The sequence below is a fragment of the Heliangelus exortis genome, chromosome Z (genome assembly GCF_036169615.1).
Source record: "Heliangelus exortis chromosome Z, bHelExo1.hap1, whole genome shotgun sequence".
In the NCBI taxonomy this organism is placed as follows: domain Eukaryota; kingdom Metazoa; phylum Chordata; class Aves; order Apodiformes; family Trochilidae; genus Heliangelus; species Heliangelus exortis.
The window spans coordinates 24,936,814-24,953,305 of record NC_092454.1 but is presented as its reverse complement, the minus strand read 5'-3'; the positions used below and the strand labels follow the sequence as shown (position 1 = coordinate 24,953,305).

Here is a 16,492-nt window from a genome sequence, read left to right as displayed (position 1 = left end):
CTGGTGAATCACTCTTTGCAGATTTTATAAATAGAGGTATTAATTATGCTTCGATTTTGATGAGTATTTCCAGCATGATGAAAGCCCCTGAGCTGTGAAAATGTGGTGGGTAGTAGAGTTTTAGTGGGCATGATTACCATACTTGGAAAAAATGCAAAGTTTGTGGAAGTACAGTCACCACCATGGGTTCTGTACTTGGTAATAGTTTATCTCTGGCTTGGAAACAGAAGTCTTTAGAGCCAGGATGCACAGTATGGTACAAAACACACATTTCCAGCTCCTCCAAGTGCATGGCATGAGCCTGTGCTCTGAGGAACAGCAGTTGCTGCTTGGAAGATGATGCATTTATGTGCTGCTCCTTCCTGTCACAATGAGGCTCTCTTGCTGTCATTCTAAAGTTGGCAATACAAACACTGTGTGGTAATTTTGGTGGAGGCTGCAAATGCCATCTCTTATCCAGGCTCTGATTCACCCTGATGCACTGCTAAATCTATGCTCTGAAGTACTCTGTTGGTCCTCTGCTGCTTTTGGTTATTCATACTGTCCTCAGGTTGTGCATATGGTGATACCTGAACAGAACAAGCAAGGTCTTAACACTTAATAAAATAAATAAATAATACTGAGCACACTTGCTCTAGATCCTTGGAGAGGAGGGAAATCAAAACAGAGATGAAATAGACTTGTCTGCATTCTGATCCGAGCAAGGGAGAGGGTAATGAACAGTGGAGAGTCAGCTGTTTTTCATATGCTCTTTTCTTTTGATTTGCAATGATCCCACATAAAACACTGCTTCCTTTTATTCCTTCTTGCAAGAATCCCCAATAATCAGGGAAAAAGGAAGGAAATTAACTCTTAGTCTGAAATGAAGCAAATAGAAGTCCTGCTGAAGAAAGATGTCCATAGGTTGCAAGGGATGACCGTGTAAAATCCCGTTTTCTGCAGCATGTCTGTCTCATTGTGGGTCTCTCAGGCCTTAAGCTGACTCTGAGAACCCTGTACCCACGATTCAGAGTTGCTGCATTGACCTCAGTACTCTGGACTTTGTTCAGAGACAAGATCAATCTAAACACTGATCTTGCTTTCTCAGGAGTCTATCAGGATCTCTGAATTGCATTTATTTTTACTGGCAGTTCCAAGACATAAATACAACCTAATTGCAGCTCTGCAGGGCTCAGTTTTCTTTCTAGGCTTGTTTTGGGGAGTAATATTAATTGTGGCATTGGATACGGGTACAAGTTAAGTGTTGATACCTGCAGTAGAAGCATAGGAAAAACAAAATGTTATACTCTGTGCCAGACCAGAGCCTTCCTTGGTCCTAGTATTGCTCCAAGAGGCACAGAGGACCCTCAGTGCCTACCTAGAAGCAAAGCTGGTATGGTATTTCTGTCACTGACTTCTGTCTCTGGGGTCTACACAATTACTGCAGCATAGTGTACAGCACTTGTCAAGCTACAGAAGAATCTCAAAGTTGCTGTTGCCAGCCTCACCATTCAGAAAATTAACTCAGGGGGACTGATATGAGCATCTTCCCTGTTGTAAGCCAAGCCATTTTATCACCAGAAAGGGACTGCTCATGTGTCACCTGGAAGTCAAAGTGTACACGTCCTTGATCCAGAGTTTATTCAAGACAAAATCAAAGTACTCATTTATGTCTGTGTCTCACATAGACATCCTTGGACTGGCTCTGTCTAGCACTGCTTTTTTGGAGATGACTGTTAGCTGACTAGAGGGAAGTTGATTGGGACAAGGAGTTGGCCAGAATGAAGCTCCTGGAGTTCCATAAAGGCAGAACCACACTGGGTTGCACTTTCCCCTTGCAAAAGGACAGATTAGAGGGTCACTGGTAGAAGGAGGGTAACAAAGAGCTGAACAGAAGTCAGCAGTCTGCAGTTGTGAAGGCCTACTGCAGTCAAGGAGTGTGTAGTGGACATGTAGCTAGCAGGTGGAAGGAAGTTGCTATTTCTTCTACAACTTACTGGATCTGGATACTATGTCTGGTTTAGGTACTGACAGGTATAAGAAGAGTTCTCAACAAACTGAAGCAAGTCTAGAGCAGGGCCTCTCGCATGGTCTGGGGGTTGGAATACACGATATACAAGAACTGATAGTAGGAATCAGAGTGGTTTAGCTGGAGAAGGCAAAAGAGTACACCAGGGCCTGGGCAGCTGGCTTAAAAGGAGAGGTATGTTGCTGCTGCTTCTGATCTGGTGGTTTACAGGCTCTGATGACTTGAGCTCTCCCTCCTGCATTGCTGTCTAGTTAGCCCTGGAACCCTGGAAGGTATCATTGGAGCCCACTGATGGTGTTCTGGTGCTGCAAGCTGCACAAAGGAGGGGTGTGGTAGGGATTTTAGGAGAGCCTGTCTGCTATCAGTCAATCTGACAGAAAGTGGGAGTTTGCTTTTGGGCCTTTACTACCACCTATGTTCAGCATTACCATTTGGTCTGAAGCAGCATCAGGGAGCAGCCTGTTAAAAGTCTTGGAGCAAGGCACTGCATTTAGCATTGGTAGGGCACAAGGACAACTGGGCTGAGCTTGGTTAAGCTTTTTTTACAAGAAAGTAGACAAGAAAGGAATTTCAGGGTTTAGTTTTAGAAACTCTACAGAGTTCAAAGTAGAAGTAGTAAAATGCTGCGTCAGCAGTGACATCATACTCTGTTCTATTCCCATAGTGGAAGGGCATAGCCTTGAGTTTGCTTTTACCTGGGAAGGAATCCAGTGCACATGGAATCAAATACCAAACACTAAAGCCAACCAATGTACGGAGGAGGTCATCACAGTCCTGGTTGCAACAATGAGTTACAAAGGAGAATCCATCATGGCACAATAAGCCCATGAGATTGTAGTCCATAGAGGCCAATATGATACTTGTTACTGGGCCAGATAACGAGGGACAGAAGTTCCACTAGCAGTGACTGCCCAGGTCATTCAGAACTGTGAAGTATCATAGACTCATAGAAGGGGTATGTGCTCTCGTAAGGGAAGCCTGGCAGAGATTACATGTTGTCTGCACCTGCAAGAATATGTAGAAATTTGGTCAAGTTTGTTGGCAAGATGACTATATTAACCTCAAGACTGTCTCCAAGGAACAATGGTCTGAGCCATGGCAGAAATACTGGCAAAATGGTTGGAAAGCTCCTTATTTGCACAAGCCATGGGGATAGCTGGAACATGATGATGATGACATGGAGCGAATCTGTAGGAAGAGCTACAGGGCTGTGTACAGAATAAGGGCTAGATGTGTGGAAGGTGTTACGGGGTGGGCCTGGCTGAGATTTAGCTATAAACTGATAGAGAAGAGTAAGGGAACGATTTAAGAGTAAACAATCTGTTAATTGCTATGAAAGCTGCAAATGTGGCAGAGAAAATATGACGATACTTTTAGAAAGGGCAGCCTGTGAATGCCAGCAAGCCAAGAGCAAAATGTGAGACACCTAGAGAACTTGGATGGGCTAATCAGGGATCTGGCATCTGTACCAGTTTGTAACTCATGTCAAGAGAGATCTGGAAGAGAATTCCAAGACAGCAAAGCCAGAGGTAATATAGCTACTACACAGAGAAATTAGAGAAACTTAAGGAGAATCCAGAGATACTCAGAAGAGGCTTCAAGCAAAATCCTGGGGAGAAAATGGGGAATACCTGGGAAGAAACAGGGGGAACTTCCCATCCTTAGACCCAGACAGCAGGGCCGGAACTACTGCACTGATCCATCTGACTTCTCTTCCAGACCCTGTGTTCTCCCAAACAGAGCAAGGAAGTTATGTCAAGAACTGCTAGTGACCAACCCAGTTTCTCTCCTGGATTGCACAATCTGTCTTGCAGATCTGGGAAGTCATGTTACATGCTGTTTACATCACACAGATCCATGGCTGGAGTGTTTTGTTGTCTAACTCCATTTAGTCTCTGCACTGTCAATTTGGTCTGAAACTGCAGCAACCAGCCCTGGGTTCCCTGTTCATTATTAATGAATTACTGTTATTAATAACTATTTCCAAGTACAAATGTATTTGATCTAACCAAATTGAATCATTGTAATAAAAAACATTGCAGGTAGTGGCTCTGTCTGACCAGGATGGACTTGGATTTGAAGCCGTGGAAGAAGCTATGTATTCTGCTGCCTCACATGTTCTCAGCACGGGGATCATCAGTTCTGTGAAATTAAGGGACATTTAAACAACATACTTGATTTTTGCTGTTCGTGACTTCCTTTCAGCACAAATTAATTTTCCCCCTGAAATCATCTTATTAATTAGCTCCATTAACTAAGTCCATTAACAGAGAGAATGGCCTGTAAGTTTCTGACATCTGCCCATTGCGTCCACACGTGGATAATATTCTTGTTTTCACAGATTCGTTTCATAGAATCATTTATTTTGGAAAATACCCTTAAGATCATTGAAGCCAACCCATTAACCTAACACTATTGAGTCCACCACTAAACTATTTCCCTAAGGACCGTGTTTGCACATCTTTTAAATACCTCAAGGGATGGGAACTCAGTCACTTACCAGGGCAGCTTGTTTCAGTGCCTGACAACTCCTTCAGTAAAGAACTTTTTCCTAATATCCAATGTAATTCCACCTCTCCACCCCCTGGCTCCATGCAGCTTGAGACCATTTCCTCTCATCCTATCACTTGATACTTGGAAGAAGAGAGCAACACCCACCTCACTAAGACCACCCCTTGGCTAGTTGTAAAAGGTGATAAGATCCCCCCACAGACTCTTTTTGTACAAATTAAACAAGCCCAGTTGCCTCCACTGCTCCTTATAAGACTTGTTCTCCAAGCCCTTCACCAGATTCATTGCCCTTCTCTGAACATCCCCACTGTCATTCTTGTAGTGATGGACCCAAAACTAAACACAGCATTTGAGGTGCTGCCTTATCAGTGCCAAGAATGGGGACAGTCACTTCCCTTCTGCTGGCCACAGTGTTCCTAATGCAGGCCAGGATGCTGTTGCCTTTGCTGGCCACCTGGGCACAGTGCTGGCTCATATTCAGCCACATATTGGCCAGCACCCCCAGATCTTTTCCCTATGGGCAGCTTCCCAGCCACTCTTCCCCAAGCATTGCATGGGGTTGTTGTGACCAAAATGCAGGACTTGACACTTGGCCTTGCTGAACCTCTTGCAGCTGGCCTTGGCCCATTAATCCAGCCTGTCTAGATCCCTCTGTAGAGCTTTCCCACCCACAGGCAGATCAGCACTCCCTCCCAACTTGGTGTCATGCAAACTGACTGATGGTGCACTGGCAATCCCCTCATCCAGATCATTGATTCAGATGCTCAAGGGAACTGGCCCCTGGGGAACACCACTTGTGACCAGCCACCAACTGGATTTAACTCCAGTCATCACAATGCTTTGGGCCCAGACACCATCCAGATTCTACCCAACAAAGTGTCTATGTCATGAGTATCCAGTTTCTCCAGAACAGTGCAATGGGAAACCGTCAAAGGCTTTATGAAACGCAGGTAAACAACATCCACAGCCTTTCCCTCATACACTAAGTAGGTCACTTTGTCATACAAGGAGATCAGGTTAGTCAAGTGGAACCAGCCTGTCATAAACTCATGATGACTGGGCTTGATTACCTGCTTGTAACTTGGTTGTCCTGCACATGCTGCATTGTGGCACTCGAGATGATCTGCTCCATAACCTTCCCCAGCCTGTAGTTCTGCAGATCCTTCTTCTGGTCCTTCCTGTAGATGAGCATCACATTTGCTGATCTCCAGTCAATTAGAACCTCCCTGATTCAATAATAAATTTTTGAAAGAGGCCTGATGAGCACTTCTGCCAGCTCCCTCAGTACCTACCTCTTCTGGCCCCGTACACTTTTGTGTGTCAAAGAGGTGTAGCAGGTGCTGACCCCTCCCCGGGTTAGCAATCAACAGATCATGAGGCCATTACATTGCTTGCTGTCTCTAAAATCTTCCAGCTCAGTGGATGTATTTATAGAAACATTTTTTTTATTGTCTTGTACTGCACAAGCCAAATTAAGTTCTGGCTGGGCTTCTGATTTTCTCCATGTATAGCCTCACTATATTTTTGTAGTCCTCATGAGTTGCCTGCCTATTCTTCCACATAAATTTCTCCCCTTTTCCAAAGCTTTGTTCAGCCAGACTGGTGTCCTTCTCCATGAGCTTGTCCTTCAGCACATGGGGATGGTTTGCTCCTACACATTTCATATTTCCTTGAAGGATGTCCAGCATTCCTATACTCCTTTGCTCTTCTGCTCTGCCTCCCAAGTGACTCTGTGAACCAAGCCAAAGTCTGCCTTCCAGAAGTCAAGGACAGCAGTTCTACTGATCACTTTCTTTAACTAATCTCCCCACTCTCCTGGGATGTGGTGACAGTGTGACAGGAGAGCTAACACATAAGGAGCCCTGGGTCTGAGTATTTTTTATCACCCGTCTCAAGCAGAGGCTCAAGTTTGCCTCAGCAGGGCATGTGTTTGGGATTGTTCTTGCCTGGGCTTCCTCAGCACACCTGGGACTGCTTTGCTAGAAATAACTCAATTTCCACTTCTTGGCTACTCTTTCTTCCACCCATGTAGGAAGCTTGTTAGCTGGTAGACCTTCTCCAATAATGGGAGTGAAAGAAGAGCTCAGAAAAGGTGAGCTGGGACACCTTTTGGGATGGACTGTCCTTGAAGTCAAAGCTAAGCACACCCCCTTCTAGAAGCACAAACTGTATCACAACTCCAGAACCGTCTTTCAGGCCAATGTTATCTCCATACAGAATATATACCTTTACAATTTAGAGATGAGGGTGTCAGGAGGGACAGTGTCAAATGTGTTGCACAAGTCTGGGTAGTTCACACCAGTAGATGTGGATTTTCATAGAGACATTTGAGTAGGAGACATGAAGTGCAAAAGGGCATCAAAACTCTTTCACTAAGGAATGTCTTTGGTAGGAAAACAAAGACTACCCTGGACTTGGAAAAGGCAAAGCCCTATCTGTATAGTTTGAGAAAACTTTCAGTGTAAAAAAAGAAAAAAGTAGTTTGAAGCGCTATTTTGAGTTCTAAAATAGAAGAGTCTGCTTTCCAAAAGGCCATTAGCATTCTTACAGGACTTCAGGTAGGATAAATGGAGTGTCCTCTGAGCCTCAAATAGTAAGGTATAAATCCTTCCCAGTTGTCTGTATTGAAGGAACCTCCCTTTCATCATCCAGGCATTGCAGCAACATCCCAAGGAAGATACCATTCATTCTGAACAACAAACACTGCTCAGAGCCAGACACCATTGTGTGTGTGTGTCTTCATATCTCCCTTTGTTCATGCTTAGCCCATTTCTCCAGCCATTTGGTGTTCCTCTTGAATAGCAGCCTTGCCCTCCATACCTACTGCTCCCCTCCCCCAAGGTTTGGTACTTTCTGCAAATTGGCTGCCAGGGCACTGTGCCCATCACCACAGTTTTTAACAAAGACATTAAAAAATGTGGACCTTTCAATCTATCAGGGTGTGCCATTCATTCCCAGCGGCCAGTTGGAATTTGGCATCAGTGGTCCAGCCAGTTTGCCATCCACCTTACAGGCTACTTGTCAATCCCTGCCTTACCCATTAGGCAACAGGAGACAATGTCCAAGGACTCACTAAAGTGTATAGCATCCACTGCTCTCCCTGTCTGGTCAGCTAATCATCTCATCATAGAGTGGCTTCCAAAGAAGTCTTCCTCTATAAGCTCCCTGGAGACTGAAGTGAGACTTACTGGCCTGTAAATTCCCCAGATCACCTCCTTGCCTTCTTGAAAGTGAGTGTGATGCTTACCTTTTTCCATCATGACCCTACCCTGATTGTGTCTCCCTACAGCCCATGATATAGCTTGTAAGGTCAAGATGAGGAAGAAGTCCATGAAATAATGTGTCAGGTTCAAAGTTTAGGTATCTTGACATATATGCTCGTGATACTCTGATGAACAGTGCTAAAATTAATTTGGCATTTCAAACAGTGGTTCTATAACTGTAAATATTCAGCAAATAAACATTCTAATATTTAAGGGAAGAAGTAGTATACATAAGATCCAAACTTTTATATTAAAACTATATAATATGAGTATATAATTATATCCTATATTATAGTAATATATAATTTTTCACATTTATATAAATTATTATATTCCAATGAGAACCACTTTACAATGGCTGAAGACATATATATATATCTGCCTCTGTGGTAGGAGTTAATATTTCATGCCCTTGTTCACTTAACTTAGATAAACCCAGCATCTAAAGAAAACACAAAGTCAGCATTTTTTCCTTCCTTGGGTATTCAAGTGTATATCCATGATACACAGACCTTTTTTCTGTTCTTTAATTGCATGCCCAAGAGCTCTGTTGCCAAAAGGTCCATTCTGCAATTGCAATTTTTAATGCAGGAGGTTGTTCCTTGATAGAATTGGACAATCAGACCTAGAGCTGGTGTTACCCTTGTACTCCCTTCATTTTTCTGAGCTGGCTGCTCCTGAACATCATGCTGGTATTGATCTGATCAAGGACTAAACTCTTTAAGGAAGCCAATTTAAAAAACAAATCAAAACAAAACAGCTCATTACTGTTCTGATGGTGGGCTTTCAGCAAGGAGGGTTGTCACAACTGGCCCTCCCCCAGCACACCAAGAGAGGATTGGAAGCATGTGACAAGGGAAGGCAGGAGTGGTCCCTGACACCTACAGCTTTGAGCAGATTAATTTGCTGTGGAGCCTTTCCATAGGAAACAAATCAAGCATAAATATATGGGTGAGGATCTGCTGCCTGGGCAGTGTGGTATCAACCGAGCTTTGAAGTATGTATAATGACACCTGCATGGATTAGTTGGGACTTCTACAGATCTGCTGCATGAAAGGTAAAAGCTATAGCAAAGAAAATACAATGAAGAGTTTCTTCCTGTTGCCCTACTCAAATATGTGGGAATTTTTATATGTGGGCTCCTTCTTAAACATGTTTATCACAGAGGCATTACCTGCATAACTGATGGACTTGGCCTTGGCCAGCAGTGGGTTTGACTTGGAGCCTGCTGACCTTTGCTCTATCAGACATGGGGGAACATTCTAGCAGTGTGAAAAACTTGTTGTGTTTCATAAAACAGTTGTTCCAATAGCTGTTCGTGAAAGCTGCCTGATATTTAAGGAATGCCTACTCCAGGCTCAAGTGCCATGCATCCCAACTAAGACTAAGTCAAGTAAAAACTCCAGGATACTGGCATGGATGAGCAAGCTGCACCTAGAAAAACTAAAAAGGAAGCATACAGAGGGTGGAAGCTAGGGCAGGTATCCCGGGAGGATCACAGAGGGGTTGTCCAAGCAGCTAAAGATAAGGAAAGTCAAATCCCAGTTAAAATTACATCTCACCAGGAATGTAAAGAACAATAAGAAAAGCTACTACAGGTATGCTGGGGATAAAAGGACAACAAAGGAAAATGTAGACCCTCTCCTGAAGGAAATGGGACATCTAGCTATGCAGGCTACTGGGAAGGCTGAGGTTCTCAGTGATGTCTTTGCACTTCTCTACCAAGAGCTCCAGCCTCACAGCAGGTGAACACAGGTGAGACAATGAAGTACCCCCCACTGTAGGAGAAGAACAGGTTCATGACCATGTAAAGAACCTAAGGATGCACAAGTCTGTGGGACCTGATGGGTACTGAGAGAGCCAGCAGATGCAGTCACTAAGCCTCTGTCCATCATATTTGAGACATATATGGCAGACTGGTAAGGTTCCTGCTGTTTGGGAAAAAGGTAGAGGCCTGTCAGTCCCACCTCTGTGCCTGGCAAGATCATGTGGAAAATAAGGAGGTGGTCAGTGACAGCCAGCATGGCTTCACTAAGGGCAAATTGTGGCTCATCAGTTTGGTGACCTTCTACAACAAGGCTTCAGAGATGGTGGATAGTGGCAGAGATGCTGACATCATCTACCTGGCTTTGTGCAAGGCACTTTACAATGTCTCACACAACAAGACATGGATCTGACAGATTAACAACTCAGTGGGTAAGTAACTGGTTGGATGACTACACCCGCAGAGTTGTGGTCAATGGTTCAGTGTCCAAGTGGAGGGAAGTGATGAGTGGTGTTACTCAGGGATCAGTAGTGGGACCACTGATGTTTGACATCTGTGTTGGAGACATGGACAGTGGTATAGAGTGTATCCTCAGCAAGTTTCATGACAATACCAAGCTGTGTGGTGTGGTTGACACCTTAGAGGGAAAGGAGACCATCCAGAGGGGTCCTGGACAGGCTGGAGAGTTGGGCCCATGCCAACCTCATGAAGTTCAACACAGCCAAGTGCAAGGTCCTGCACTTGGGTTGGCACAACCCCAGGCACAAACACAGGCTGAAGGGAGAACGGACAGAGAGCAGTCCTGAGGAAAAGGACTCTGAGATGGTAATAGGTGATGAGAAGCTTGACCTGAGGTGCCAGTGTGTGCTCACAGCCCAGAATACCAGCCACATCCTGGGCTGCACCAAAAGAAGTGTGGCCAGCAGGGCAAGGGAGGTGATTCTGCCTCTCTGCTCTGCTCTTGTGAGACCCCACCTGGGTACTGCATACAGCTTGGAGCCCCCAGCACAGGAAAGATACAGATCTGCTGGAGAGGGTCCAGAGAAGAGCCACAAAGACGATCAGAGGGCTGGAGCACCTCTGCTATGAAGACAGACTGAGAGAGTTTGGGCTATGCAGCCTGAAGAAAGCTCTGGGGAGACCTTATAGCAGCCTTTCAGTACACGAAGGGGGCCTACAGGAAAACTGGGGAGAAACTTCTTACAAAGGCACGTAGCAAGGGGATGAAGGGAAATGGCTTTAAACTGGAAAAGTGATTTAGGTTAGATGTTGGGAAGAAACTCTTCACCATGGGGGTAATAAGATACTGGAACAGGTTGCCTAAGGAGGTTGTTGATGTCCCCTTGCTGGAGGTGTTCAAGGCCAAAATGGATGAGGCCTTGTGAACCCCAGTCTATTGGGAGGTGTCCTGACCATGCAGGGGGATGTGGATCTTCATGAGCTCTAAGTTCTCTTCCAGTCCTAACCATTCTGATTCTATAACTGGACATATAGAATGTCTGAAAAACTATTCTCAATCTTAAGAACTATTATGAATAAATGTGGATGGAGAATGAAGCAGCTTTTATCTTCTACTTACCTCCTCCCATGCCCATGTGAATTTTGGAAATACATCCCAAAAAGTGAGAAAAGGGCAGGACTATGGTATTGACAGATTTCCAGAATATCCTTATATCTTCTACTGGAGTCACAGTTTAAGGCTGGGCCAGCTGTTACCTCTCCATCTCTTCCCTAGACCTTGGTCCTCTTTCATTAATTCTTTTAGGGATTTTGTTTTGTGGCAAGGGGAGCAAGCTGGCTTCTTTTTGCCTTGTGGTCACAGGGTAAATTTGTAGAGGTGTAGGGATGCAGTGGGGGTGGGAGCAGAGCTGCAGCAGTAGCAGCAGTGCTCTGTGTTGAGCCAGAGCAGCGCTGGCACAGGAGGGGCTGCGGCAGCTGCAGCAGTAGGGGCAGTGCTCGCTTTATGAGCAGCAGTGCTCAGCATCAGGAGATGAGGTGGTTAACTGTTCACCTCCACCAAGGATTTACCGATTTAACTAGATAGCCTTACGGAAAAAATATCAAGACAACGCTATCTTAAGCTTAGGGGGAAAAAACAAAAACAAACAAACAAACCCACTAACCAAATAATTCCATTTTGATCGGAATCTGTTGGAATCAGCTGAGCAGGGAAGGAAGAAGCATGATTTCCCCCACGGAAAACCCAACCTGTAATTGCGGACGGGGCCGGCCAGGCGGCGCCCGGAGCACGCACAAACCTGACTGCGGGACAGACGGCGCTCATCTTGGAAGGGACCTTAAAGATCACCTGGGTCCAAGCCCCCTGCCTGGGAAGGGACACCTACCACTAGACCAGGTCGCTCAAAGACCCAAGCAGCCTGGACCTGGACGCTTCCAGGAGCGGGGGCATCCTCAACTCCTCTGGGTAAAGTATGCCAGTGTCTCACCACCCACATAGCAGGTGATAGGTATTTTCCCAGTAACTAACTTAAATCTATACTTTTCCAGTTTAAAGCCATTGGCCCTCATCCTATCTCTACATGGTTTTGTAAGAAGTACCTCCCCAGCTTTCCTGTAGGACCCTTTCAGGCACTGCAAGGTGACTATGAGGTCTCCTTACAGCTTTCTCCAGACTGAATAAGTTCAGCTCCATCAGCCTGTCTTCACAGGTGCTCCAGCCTTCTGATCATCTTTGCGTCCCTCTTCTGGAGTGTCCAACAGCTCCATGTCCTCCTTGTGTTGGGGTCTTCATAACTGGACACAATACTCCAGGTGGGGTCTCATGAGAGTAGAGGGGAAGAATTACCTCCCTCGATCTGGTGGCCTCCCTTCTTTTGATACAGCCCAGAATCAGAGTAAGTATAAGTGTATGAAATGTCTGCATACCATTCCCCAGCAGTAAGTATAACCAGCAACCTCATCAGCCCTAGAAGCAGAAACTGACTGTGCAGTTACTTAGAAGGGACTTAACTGAGAAGTAAAATTAGTAAAAAGAAAATCGGTTCTATTCTGGCTTAAACCAGGACAGGTGAAATAATTGAGAATATTCTGTTTGTGCTCTTCAAATTTAATTTTTTCAGAGGAAAATGCTTTACAAATATGCCTAGGATCAGTACTGCAGTATTTCTTTTTGCAAGTAGTTGTTCTGTCCCAGACTTTCACTTAATGTTTCCTGTCTATGCCACAGTGGTAGACTGCAATGATTAAGTTTGAATCTTTGATCTGAATACCGATATCAGGTCAGAACGGCACTATATTGTTACATTATTTTGTGGAAGGTGTGTTTTTTGTTCACCTTTTCTGTTGCAGAGCTCATTGTAATTACCAAGCTCAGACCCATATGGTGTGGAATTCCTCCTGACTTGCAGCTCCTGCAAAACACCATGGAATAAAGAGAGCCAGGCAAATACTATTAATTCTAGTTAAGATCTCTACTGTTTAACTGAGTGTTCAGGCTCTGTATGCTGAAGTATTCCTTTTACATTCATGATAAGCCTCTTGAATTTTAAAAAAGCACCTCAATATATATTGGTCTAAGAACACAGACAGGGCAATAAATACTGGTTTTATACATTAGTACAAGTATACCAAGATACATACATAAGCTATTCTGAAGAAGCCAGGACAGCACACTGTGGTAGAATATATAAGCAGTAGTCAACCACATAAACAGCAAGCTTTCTGTAAAAGGCTTATGTTGTTTTCACATGGAATTAAACAAATGTTTACGTACACCTAAATTTACAGTTCACTTTCAGAATTAAATATTTTGCACTAAATCAGAGCCTGCTTGGAAAAGCAAACCATGGTGAATGTAGTTTACATTTTATTTAAGCTTTGCTTCCCAAAATAAGAAACCAGAAGCACAGAACTAAGGCTGACATTCTTGTGTTTGTGCAAGGAAGGAAGGGAGAACTTTATCTCATGTTGAGCCTCCCCAGAAGTCTGGTCCAAAGCACGTTCTGTATTTTGGATCTATTGAAGGATGTGTTCCCAAAAAAGAAGACAAAGAGGTTGTCTTTCTTAGTGTTAATATAAGAGACTTTAATTTTCCCACAGTGTTTCTGCCCCACCTCCTTTCCTCCTCCTTCCTCCTTTTTCCCTGATAGCACTTGAAGAGTTAATCTAGCCATAAGAGAAAGGAAGAACTTTTGATGGAAAGTCTCATTGTTAATTTCACACAATGCCCTGTCATCTGTCCATATTCAGCAAAGGGTTCTTTGTGCATTAACAGAGATTTCAGCACCATAGCCCAAATCCTCTCCCTTTTTGTGTAGTGAGAAAGGAATAATTTGGCATGGTTGGCACAGTCTGTATTTATTATGCTTGCTTGAGTTGGGAAGGTGTCAATGAACCAGGACCAGTGTCAGAGGGGTGGAGAGAAGCTGAAATGTCAAGACAGGGAATTAAAAGGCACCCGGGTTTGCTGCTTGTCAAAGCAGTGTGACAGGTGACACACATCACATGCTGCTGTAGCAGAGGTGGAGGAAAGTGTGGTGTGAAAGAGCAAGAGAAATGACAGGCCTGTGCATGTTCTGCATCTTGGTCACTGTAATAATCTGCCACTGTGGAGCAGCAGGGGTGCCCTCAGTTAGGCAAGCAGCAAGTCTTGTGTAAAGGCAGCTGGGGCAGCAGGAAAATATGTCACAAGTTTCATCACACTGTGAGAATCCCTGGATTGCAGTGAGCACACTGCTGAGCAGGAGAGATGTATTCAGGCAGCCCCCATTACCATTTACCTGGTTTAACTGTTCTCTTTTTCTCTCACGCTCTCCTGCTGGCTGTTTTTCTCCTGTTTTCAGTGGTTTGAGCCCATATACACTCACAGGATCTACCGGGCTGTAACTTGCAATTCTACAGCTGGATTCAGTTCAAGTTTGTCAGCTCAGAAACTCACTTCTCATTTACAGAACTGTAACTGTGGCCTGAACAAGGTCACTCGAGCTGTTTTTCCTGGATGTGTGGTTGCGTTTCAGTAAATAATAATAGCCCTCTGAAGCAGCCCTTTAACGTGCAGCTGGAGATACAACCATCCTTTCAACTTTGCCTTGTTCATCCTTTCTTTTTGCAGGTAAGGCTTGATGAAAATTACTGCAGTGTCTCTGGTGGCAAAACTGAACCAGTGTCTTTGATCTATTTCTATTTTACTTTTTTGTTTTGGTTTGCTTTTTTTATGTTTCTGATTCAGAGGAGTTGGACAACTATGGAGGGAAAAATTCCTCTCGAGAGGGACTGTGCGCACTTTTATTTTTCCTAAGTTTAATTTTACAAGATTGAGGAAAAGGATTACAATGATGAAAGTTGTTTTGCTTGGTTGGATTTTTTTTGCTTGGTTGTTTGTTCTCTGGTTTAAAGAGAGCTTCCCTGTGCAATCGAATGGCTAACTATGTTCTGTGAGTCCCTGTCCGTACATGCCAGTTATTCCAGGTCAAATTCCAAATGCAGAAGAAAGCACTCAGAAGATGAGAGGATCAACACAAAATTGTTGACCTTGAAACTTGAACTCTGGCTCCTTTTGTATATGTTGAGCTGTGCTTGTCCTTTCTCATATCACTGGATTAGGTTCGATTCCTCCTGATTCAGCTCTCTGCAAATCAGAGTGGAATCACCTGCTTTTTGCCTTGTTTCTTGTGATTTTTTTTTTTTTTTTTTTTTTTTTTGTGTGTGTGTGTGTGTGTGTGTGTATGTGTTTGATTTTTTCCTTTGTTTTATTGTTCTTGTTTCCAGAGCCATGTAGCACTGAAGGTGTTATCAGAGAGGAGGAACACACAAAACAACCAACACAGCATCAATCACTATTTCAGCTGCAGGACAGAGTCCTTCCCCACACCACCAAACATGCTACAAATGTGTTCCTGGAGTCCTTAGACCTGGCTCTAGTTACCTTCATTTTCTCAACATTCTACAAAGACCAGAGACATCCTGAAAATGGACCTTGTGACAGTATCCTTGCTTCACAGAAGCTGTGGAATTGCTGTGTTCTTTCAATGTGTAGTTGCCTGATACTCATGGGGAAACTTCCTTCAGTTTCTTCAATGTACAGCCATGGACCACAGCTGAAGAAAGAGGCTGGTTCATGTGGAAAATGAAGTTCTCCTGTTTGTAAAGAAGCAATGTGTTAACTGAGCCTAGAGCAACCAAGGGAGACTACTGCAATTATTTAATTTTAGCTTAGTGTTAACGTAATGCTTGTTGTATTCCATTTTTGTTCTTCATATTGAGTTTTGTTGTTGCTGAATCCTAGCATTTTGGTTATTTCAACAACAGCAACAAAGAAAACAGAAGCATTGTCTATCCTGTTTGTGGTTAATTCAGTTTTTGCATTTTGTCTGTCCAGCTGTGCTTTCCCTTTTCTTCCTTCCTCTTAACTTCCCATTCCTCTCCTTTTGGAAAAGCTCAAATCTAAATGCCAAGTAATTTGGCTTCAGTTTTGATAAATAAAAAAAATATACATGTTTTGATGCAAGAATGGAAACTTTGCCCATTAATTTATTTCATCTTCTCCAGACCAGACTGGCCACTTCCTGCCCACTTGATCTTTAATTGGACATCCAGACAGTGCAGACCCCAGGATTCTGGAGGGCTGAAGAGGGCTGCATGCTCTTCCCAGAACTGTTAACAGTCTTGAAGCCAGGATGGGCCAGGATACTGTTGTGTTGCAGGAGGAGGGGATGGAGAGAACCCAGTCTTTACCAACTTAATGAGGACCAACTTCTCCTGTCCTGGCCTCCAGTGGATCCCGGGTTGGTACAGGGGCAGAGCATGAGGAAACTCCCCCAGGGGTAGAGCCTCTCTGACAGTCTGTGGCTGATCCCTCTGTTCTCATCTGCCCTTGCCCTGTCCCCCACAGATCTGACTCTGCATGTTCCGTGTCCATATTACCTGGCTGTTTTACCAGGAATCAACTGCTAAGGTGCAATTATGCCTTCCAGAAGGGAAGCATAC

The 16,492-nt window shown here is 44.2% G+C and overlaps 1 protein-coding gene across 1 annotated transcript in view; it reads left to right on the top strand.

Annotated features, from left to right (window-relative positions):
* SHB (SH2 domain containing adaptor protein B) overlaps positions 1–16,016 on the top strand; it is a 74,126-nt gene extending 58,110 nt beyond the window's left edge. The window contains exon 7 of the mRNA XM_071731090.1: positions 15,275–16,016. The gene's annotated coding sequence lies outside the window, so the exon portion shown is untranslated. The remainder of the gene's footprint in view (positions 1–15,274) is intronic.
* Positions 16,017–16,492: the final 476 nt, after the last annotated feature.